The following is a 9461-nucleotide window of genomic DNA, read 5'->3' as shown; positions in this document are numbered from 1 at the left end:
CGCTGATTAGCCAATGGGAAGGGTAGCAAAGTTACGGTTAATTACCATGTTTCTCTATTATTAGATAGGATTTTAGTCAAGATTAAATTGAGATCACCCCTTTTTCATTTATAAATAGAAATAATGTGGTCTAAACATCTTAATTTACAAGAGCCATTCTCAGCCAATTAAAATTGTAACAACATTCCAGGAGAGTAAGGACTAAAATAATTTCATAATAGTTTATTAAAAATTTGAATTATTAACATTTGCAATTTATCTTAAAACTATAAACACCCTTAATTCACCAGTAATTTTGTGTTTCCTAAATTCTGTTAATAACATAAACTTACATCATTATTTCTTGAATGTTAAGCTTTAAATAAAAACACCTCTTAGGGATAGTAATATTAATACAGCATAACAACACATTAAAATTGTATATGCATGTACCAATATTGATCATAATATGCATTTTACACAATTCAACACTTAGTAAATTTAGTCAAAATGAAAGACACTGCTCATAAAATCCCATAACAATATTTTGTAATACTCTGTTTAATTTTTAAAATAAAGTTAACTCTTAGTTTAATTAAGTCATTTTATATCATATACTAAAGTAATCACAAGTGATTCAAAACATATTATTTCTGTAACATGTCAATAATCACAGATTTTAAGTTAATTAAAATCTTAAGAGTTAAACAGTACTGATGAATCCTATTGAGTCATAACTCACCTAAATAATCAAATAAGATGGGGAGGGTGTTAAGGTAAGAGTGTTTGACATTTGAAACACTTTTACATTTTTCTTAAATAAATTATCATATCTGATAAACTATAGGAAAAGTTAAATTAACACCACCAAAAAGAAAGGCCCTCTTTAGAGTATCATTGAGGGGTGAAAAACTAGTGAGCATTAGCATGAAAATATTTCCAGGTATAGAGTTAACATCTATAAACAAAGTCAAAGAATTACACAATTTCTTTTGCAATGGTCATGTCATGTCACTATGTGTGCAGGTGAATGATGGGGATGAACTTTAAATTTCAAGCAATCAGAAGTACTTTATGATTAAATAAAGACTCCCTGGAAATCCCAGATCCTATTCCTTAGAGGAGATGAGAATTATATTCTTTGTTTGCAGATCCAAAGAATTCAAAGAAATTCTTTTTTCATAGTTCAAGTAAAGTGACTATCCTTAAGCAAATGACAAATAATATTTTGTAAAAAGGTTTTATAGCAAACAGGTAGGAAAAAATTTGATCCAAGAATCATTTATAATGGCTAATGGCGGTCTTTGTGGTTGGATTCTGCTAAGGAGTTGTTAGTTTGTAATAGAGAAGTAATTTCTAGGTGGAATCAAATACAACTTACCCCTGATTTTCAACCATTAGCCAAGGAGGCTTGCAACCCTGGAAGGCTCCTGGTTACTGTTAATGTCTGCACATGCCTGGCGTGTATCACTTTTGTTTCTCAGAACCCGTAGCAAATCAGGTTTCTTTTATATGTGGCTTCTGGAATGAAGCACTACAAGCCCTAACCTGCTGCAGTAAGAGGTAAACTCATTAAAGCCATGTGAGGGCTGACATAAGACTTGGCCTTAATTTAGCTAATCTGGAGATAAATACAGAAAGCTACCATATGAAGCTTTGTACAAATGCATAAGCAAAATACTTGTCTATAATTTAATTATTTCCAGTTTTATTTGTAACTCACCATTTTCATTGTTAGCTTCGTATGTCTCAGCCTGGATGCTTTCTTGTGTTTTCAGGGATTAAAACAAATTAAATTTAAAAAAAAAATCCAGATACAGATAGAGGAAGAAAAAGGCCTTGTGTACTAGGGAAAACCTGATGCTAAAGGTTTAGTGACAGCCTCAGATGGTGTTGTACAACAAAGGCTGTCAGGATAAGAGAACAGAAAGAGAGCCTGCTGATGTGAAGAATGAATTTAGAATGTTACTATTGATTCTACGATGATCTTTATAAAAGAAGTAATGCAGGCCCTGTCTTTTTCTAAAGAAGAATTATGGAACTATAATAAAGAAGGCCTCAAGGAATTTATATCATTGAAAGGTAGAATAAATGGAATCTCACCTCCACCTGTGAGTTTATAGAGGGAAGAGAAATTACTGGATACTTTAGAATTTTGTCAAATTAAGATTCTTTCAGTATATCTGAACTTGCAGTTCTATTTAAATACTTGCCTCACTTTTATCTTTATATTTAAAATTATCAAATTAAGCATAAATCATTTGTATTATACTTGATCTTTCAGTATGTAAATATGTATTTAATTAATCTTCTAAATGAAAGAAAGGGATACTATTTTAAAATAGTAAAACTGTGCTATAGACAAAAGTTCATTGATAGTGATAAAAGAAATTATAGATTCATGTGCATTTTTGTCTTTATGTTATTTGTATACTCTATTATGGTTTACATATTATTATCTTTGCATATTATTAATGAAATAAAATGCTATTGCAAGTTTGTAATCCAAAAAGAAGAAATGTTGGGTGTTGACTCAAGGAAATTCCTTCCTCATGGTTATAGGGAGGCCTCTCTCTCCCCTTCTCCCCTTCCTTGCTTTTTCCTTTTAAATGATTGGGGAAATCTTCTCTGATAAGGTAACATTTGATCAAAATAAATGGAAATATGGGAGGAATTTAACTATGCAGACCTTTAGGTACAGATACTTAGGTAAAGATATCTAGGTAGATGAAAGTACCAATACTCTAGAGTGGGCTAGAGAGCAATGGAGTAGAAACAACCATTGGGAAAAAGGCAGAAGAAAAGGCTGAGATTAATGATGAATCAGACCAATAATGTCTCTGTTGGTAATTTTATAGACTGTTCTTTTCTCTAAATATGATGCAAAACTCCTGGAAATTTGGAAGAGAAGAAATACATGACTTGAACTATGTATTAAAGAATCAGCCTGGCCAGTGTGTCTCAGGGATTGAGCATTGACCTATGAACCAGAGGTCACCGTTCAATTCCAGGTCAGGGCACACGCCTGAGTTGTGGGCTCCATCCCCAGTAGGGGGCTTGCAGAAGGCAACCAATCAATGATTCTCATCATTGATGCATCTATCTCTCTTTCCTTCTCCTTTCCTCTGAAGTCAATACAAATATATATATTTTTTTAAAGAATAGTTCTGATCAAATCACTCCCCACTTCTAAAACTTCCATTGGCTTTTGAAACCTAATACTAATTCACCTGCATAATAACTTTTGTTCTATTAAATATACAGATGCCATCATATTTATAGATCAAGAAAGCCTAAGGAAGTGGGTATCTACCCCCATTCCTTACATAATTTTCAGAAAGATTAGGTAGACCACATAAGACCACAGGACTTTTGATTCATTCTCAGGAACTACAAACTTCAAGTTCTGTGCTCTTCCTACCCTACTATACCACTTCCAAGACAGGAGAGGGGTCCACTTACAGAGGCCATCTGTTCCTCGAATCTTGTTTCAGTTTTATTGTCTACTCATCTTCAAATATTATAGAATTCTTGAGCAAAACAAACCTGTGTATAAAATATTCTGAAAAGGGAAAAACTTGTAGGGATAGAAGACAGAGGGGTTGACTACAGAGAGGCACAGGAAACCCTTTGTACTCTTGGAAATGCTCCATATGAAGACCATGGTGGTGGTTATGTGATTGTATTTGTCAAAACTCGTGTAATGGTACATTAAAGGGAATGAACATCATGGGATATAATTATACCTTGGTAAATATGATGTAGAAACAAAACTATCTAAAACACTATTTTTTTCTTCAGAACCAATTAAATAGATATAAACAAGGTTGGGCAAAAGTAGATTTGCAGTTGTATAGAAAATAATATAATAATTAATAGATAATAATTTAAGAACAAACTATTTTTTCATAATCACAACTGTAAGCCTACTTTTGCCCGTGTGTGTGTGTGTGTGTGTGTGTGTGTGTGTGTGTAATAACAAAATTGGTTCATTTGATTACAGAAGATAACCAGTTCCAATAACTGCAGTCTTGGCAAGCTGAAAACCAGGATAACTGAGTATGTACTTCCACTCTGAATTGAAAGGCCTGAGATCTAGGAGACCTGATGGTGTAGTTCCACTCAGAGACTGGCAGGATTGAGAGTTAACAAGAGCCAATGTTTCAGTTTGAGTCTGAAAGTAGAAAAAATGTCCCAACCCAAGGCAGTCAAGCAGGAGGAATTCTTTTTTACTCAGGGCAGGTAAGCCTTTTTGTTTCATTAGGTCATCAACATTAGTTCCATCACATTAAGGAGGGCAATCTGCTTTACTCAGTCTACCAATTTAAACGTTAATATCATCCCAGAATAATGTTTGACTAAATACCTGGGCGCTCCTTGGCCCAATCGAGTTGACACATAAAATTAGCCATCACAACCATTTATATTCATAACCCTTAATATTAAACATGCTAACTCTTAATATGTGTGTCACCACACCTGTCAGACATTGCTTCTTATCATACACTAGAGGCCGGTGCATGAAATTCGTGCACTCAGAGGGGGGATCCCTCAGCCCGGACTGCAACCTCTTGCAGTCCAGGAGCCCTCAGGGGACGTAAGCCATCAGTCGGACATCCTTAGCACTGCCGCAGAGGTGGGAGAGGCTCCCATCACCGCTGCGGCGTGCTAGCCAGCCATGAGCCCAGATTCTGGCTGAGCGGTGCTCCCCCTGTGGGGGCACACTGACCACCTAGGAACAGCGCCTACATTGAGCATCTGCCCCCTGTGGTCAGTGTGTATCATAGCGACTGATTGTTCTGCTGTTAGCCTTTTATTATATAGGATACTCAAATTAACTACATTTGTTTCAGTCCATCTGCTATTTTATTTCGCCTATAGATACCCTGCTTATTGGATCATATTTCTACTTTCTCATTCATAATTCTCCAATACTTGCAAAGCCATCTTCCCTTTTACTGAGCCAAATAAGGAGTCAAAAATACATTTTCAAGACCCAGTTTCAGAATTACTGACTTCAACATGTGAAAAAAATACATGTATATATATATATATATGTGTGTGTGTGTGTGTGTGTGTGTGTGTGTGATATTTAGGAGAAAGATTTTAGTAAAAATCATAAGCTTAATTGAATTTTTCTCATTAATATTAGAAAGAGTTTGAAGAAATTTATTTAAAATATACAAGTGGCCAAGACAAAGAGAGAGGACATATAAAATGAATAATTTTTAATACATGATTTTTGCTTTGCTGATGTTAACATTTTCATGAGATATACTCCTCTATTCTCACAACAGTCTTACAAACTAAATATTAATAAGACTATAAATGAATAATGTAACACATAGACCCTAAATAATTTGCTATAGTTCAAAATATAAGTATTGATTAGATAAATATACCCAGTTTTACAATATTAGTTATGGTTTAACCTCTTGTTGGCACTAGCAGTGTTACCTAGGAAAGGTTTAAAGTTACACTTAATACTCAGATATTGTTTCCCATATTTTAAGATATATTTACTAATAATTATTGGTTATCATGACCTGCATTTGTCAGATTCAAGTTGTTTTTAGGGGTTATTAGTAACATCAATAATATGCATGCCTGTGTATTAAAGCTTAGAAGTATATATAAGTCAGCTAGAAACTGATTGTCTATGACTTAAATGGGTACTCATTAGCAAAGTTTTTAAATTTTACTTTTATGTGGGAAATTTGGGATTGTAATGATAATTATGCATTTTCAATAGAAATACTATTATACCTTGATAACCTGAGTATATCTCCATATAATGTAAATGACAAGGCAATATATATACTAAACCTATAACTATAGCTTTCATGCTACCAAGTAATGAACAGTTTTATTTTCTAAGAGAGAGCTAGAGAATACTAATACGAAAATAACATTTGCAGTCTAAGGCAGACTTTGAAGAACAGTTCACTGCAAACAAATTATAAAATAATATGTATAAATGTGTATGTAAATATACATCTCAGTTATCTAAATTGGAATTGAACCAGAGTTGAAGTGATTAGCAAACATACTTTAAAATGATCAATATTTAATAATTGCTAATTATCACCCTGATTTTATATCACTTATTATATTATGGGGGAGTCAAAAGTTATATGTGGATTTTCCACTGTGTGAGGTATGGACCACTACTTGTCACATTGTTCAACAATTAACTATATATATTATATATAATTAGTTGAACTCATAGTAATGATACAATAGTGGCCTTCAGTGGCTTGAGGTGAGGCTGGGATTACTGGAAAGATATTGTCATAGGATACAATGTTTCAGTTATAAGATGAATAATTTCATGAGATCTAAATGCACAGCATGATGATTATAGTTAATGATACTGTATGGTACACTTAAAATTTTCAAATGTTTCAGCATACATAAAAAATGATGACTATGTGAGTGAGGGGTTGGATGTGTTAATTAACTTGACTGTGGTAATCATTTAACAATATATAGTTACATTTTTAAAAATTATGCTGTATATCCCTTAAAAAACAAGTAAATATACAAATGACCCATAAAAAGAGTGTTTATTTCTCCAATTGTATTTTTACTTATTAATAAAACATAAGGGAAAATACAGCATAACTGTCTATTTTTACTAGAATAGCTTACACGTTTTAAATGAGAACTGTTTGTAGTATATAATTTTATCCCCATTTGAAATCTATCCAGGATGCATCCATCTGGGATTTCTGAGCCATGCAAATATCAATCACAGTATTTATAAGGACCTGGGGAGAATTCTTTGCTTCTAACACTTCCTTCTATCAAAAACAAAGGCAGATCCTATCCCTGGTGTTAATGATTATGGGATTTACATTTTCCCATTGTGTCAGTAAGGCATACATTGCACAGCCAGTTGATCTTAATCTGTTTGATTAACTACATATTCACTCCCAAGAATACACAAACATAAAAAGGAAAGTTAAAAATGACTTAGGCAATCATCTTGAGAAAATGGATTATGAATTTTTAGAGTCATGTTTATCTGTGAAGCCCTCCTTCATCTCCCTTTGGAATTCATTTTTATCTTCCCAAACCATTGCCCCTTGAGGTTCTAGTGTTGCCTTACTTAGGTCACCCCTGATATCCTTTACCCTACTGAGGCTCATGCATCCACAGCAACTCTCCGCTCTTTAAATCTGACCGTCTCTCTTCCCCATTATAACCAACACAGTAAGCCTTAGCTTATCTACCAATGCTTACTTAGTTGTGTACAAGTCCTTAAATCTAATATATATATATTTCAAATAATGCAACTCAGAACCAAGTTTATTGTTCTATAATGTCTCAAGGAGAATTTTTAAAAGTTTGAAAAAGTACTGTAGACAGTATATAAGGAGGCTATTTATGATTGGGCTCCTTCTTAGTACATTTTAATTTAAACTAAACATGCAAAAAATTGTTAAAATCTAGCAAAAGATCAACCTTGAAAGATTTAATGAGGGACAAGAGAAAAGCACTAGTAAGTTCTCCTGGTTTCCTCATTTACAAATATCTTTATGTTTAGTTTTACCTTGTCAAAAGAAGATCTGTTAAAATGTATTTTTAGTTTGCTTTGATGATTTATTTAAGATCCCGTGGCTCCTTTTTTTCCATTTAATAAACACCCAATCTGACTTTGATGTATGTTAAATCCTATTGAAATACCAGAGGATACACTATTCATGGTATAAACATTTGAACAAAGTTTTTTCCTTGTACTTTAATTCACAAAGTTCTTAGACAAAAACCCAGTTAAAAGAGCATGTCATATTTGCAGGCATATTAGCCTACATAAATGTCTACTTTTCGTTCTTACTAGGTCTTTCTCCTCTTGTCATAGATGCAGAAATTGAATTGTGGTTACCAGTGCCATGCAGATGTAATGTATATTTATTTTTCCACTCTCGAGTGATATATGAGATTAATCACTGGTACTACAGAAATATCTGTTAGATAGTAAATCACTGATGTGAGTTGCCAAGTCATCTCACTTACCTCAAAAGGGAGAAACCTTGGCTCCTGACTCTTTCTGTGTATTTTTGTTTCTTTAGTTCATGTCAACTGAATCTTGACTACCTGGGTGTGCAAAATGATGGATACTCTCCTAAGGCTTAGATTCTTTTCTGTAGAACACTGAAGTTTATTTATCCATTAGCAGTCAGGCTATGAGTTATGGGGATGCATTTTTTCTTTTCTTTCGTGAGCTTAACAAGTCAGATCCTGAAAGTCTCTCCCAAAGCACAAATTAATGTAATTTTTGTCTATTGTATGAATAGAGTCTAATATATATGGTAATTTGGCTCAAACTAGTTGATAGAATTCATTTTAAGGTAAGATAATAAGCATGAATTTCACAATTAAATTTCCCCATTGGCTACTTGTTGGACAAATGCATTGATTTGAAATTACTCTCATTACTTAGAGATACTTTATTCCCAGACTAGCATAAATTACACAGCACACTTCCAGTATGCTTTGGTGTATAATAACATCTAGAATTATAATTAATTTTTCCCTTATAAACTTCATATACGTAATTAACTGTTAAGACCTTTCTCATTTTAGATCATTTTTCTTATTTTTTATTTTTGTCAGACATTATTATGTTTATTTTTTAATGTTTATTGGAACAATATTCAGCTTATTTTAAATAGTACTAAGGATTCATGAATTTCTCCCTTTTTTCCAGAAATTTAAGATATTGACTAATTATTTCTCCTTCTGATACTACCTTGAATACATTTACAAACTCACAGATATACTCACCTTCCCCACTTTTTAGGTGACTATATTAAAGTCCTCAACAAAACTACATTTCCTCAATCATCTATAAATTGTGCTATAGTTTTATGTAGCTATGTCAGTCCAAAAATTGCACCAGACAAATTTAAACTGATAAGGGCAACTTTATTAGGATTATAACTATACAGAAGAGAGACCAGCAAACTATCTAAACTTAACTCCGATGAGATACATGCTGGGTGCTAGTGTGAACATACTGAAGGTCATTAGGAGAGAGTTTGATCAATGGAATGTGTGCCGCACATTGAGTTATTCCTGAGTTTGCAAGGGTTTTGCTCTGTGGTGAGGCCATCTGTGTTTTCTAACTGTTGTCCATCAGAAATTCGGTTCCTACCTTTGCACACAGTCTGGCAGATAGGGGCACCATCTTCCTTGATGATAATATTTCAAAGGAATGATCCTCTAGGTCCTTGAGAAATAAATTTCTGGGTCATAAAATTGCCAAAAAGCCTTTATGAAAGCTTACAACTAAAAGAAGCAAATAAAGAATTTAAAGTTACAAGTTTTCTCATGAACATGATCTATGAAAAGAGAGCTCAGAAGGCCATCTAAAGTTTAGTCAAGCTGAGGCAAATGTTAATCTACTAACTAGAATTAATATTAATTTTTATACTTTTGAGTAACTATCCTTTAGTTATAGAATTTTCAACTGTGTC

Source organism: Myotis brandtii, unplaced genomic scaffold (assembly GCF_000412655.1).
Source record: "Myotis brandtii unplaced genomic scaffold, ASM41265v1 scaffold750, whole genome shotgun sequence".
NCBI lineage: Eukaryota > Metazoa > Chordata > Mammalia > Chiroptera > Vespertilionidae > Myotis > Myotis brandtii.
Note: the sequence above shows the minus strand (reverse complement) of the source record.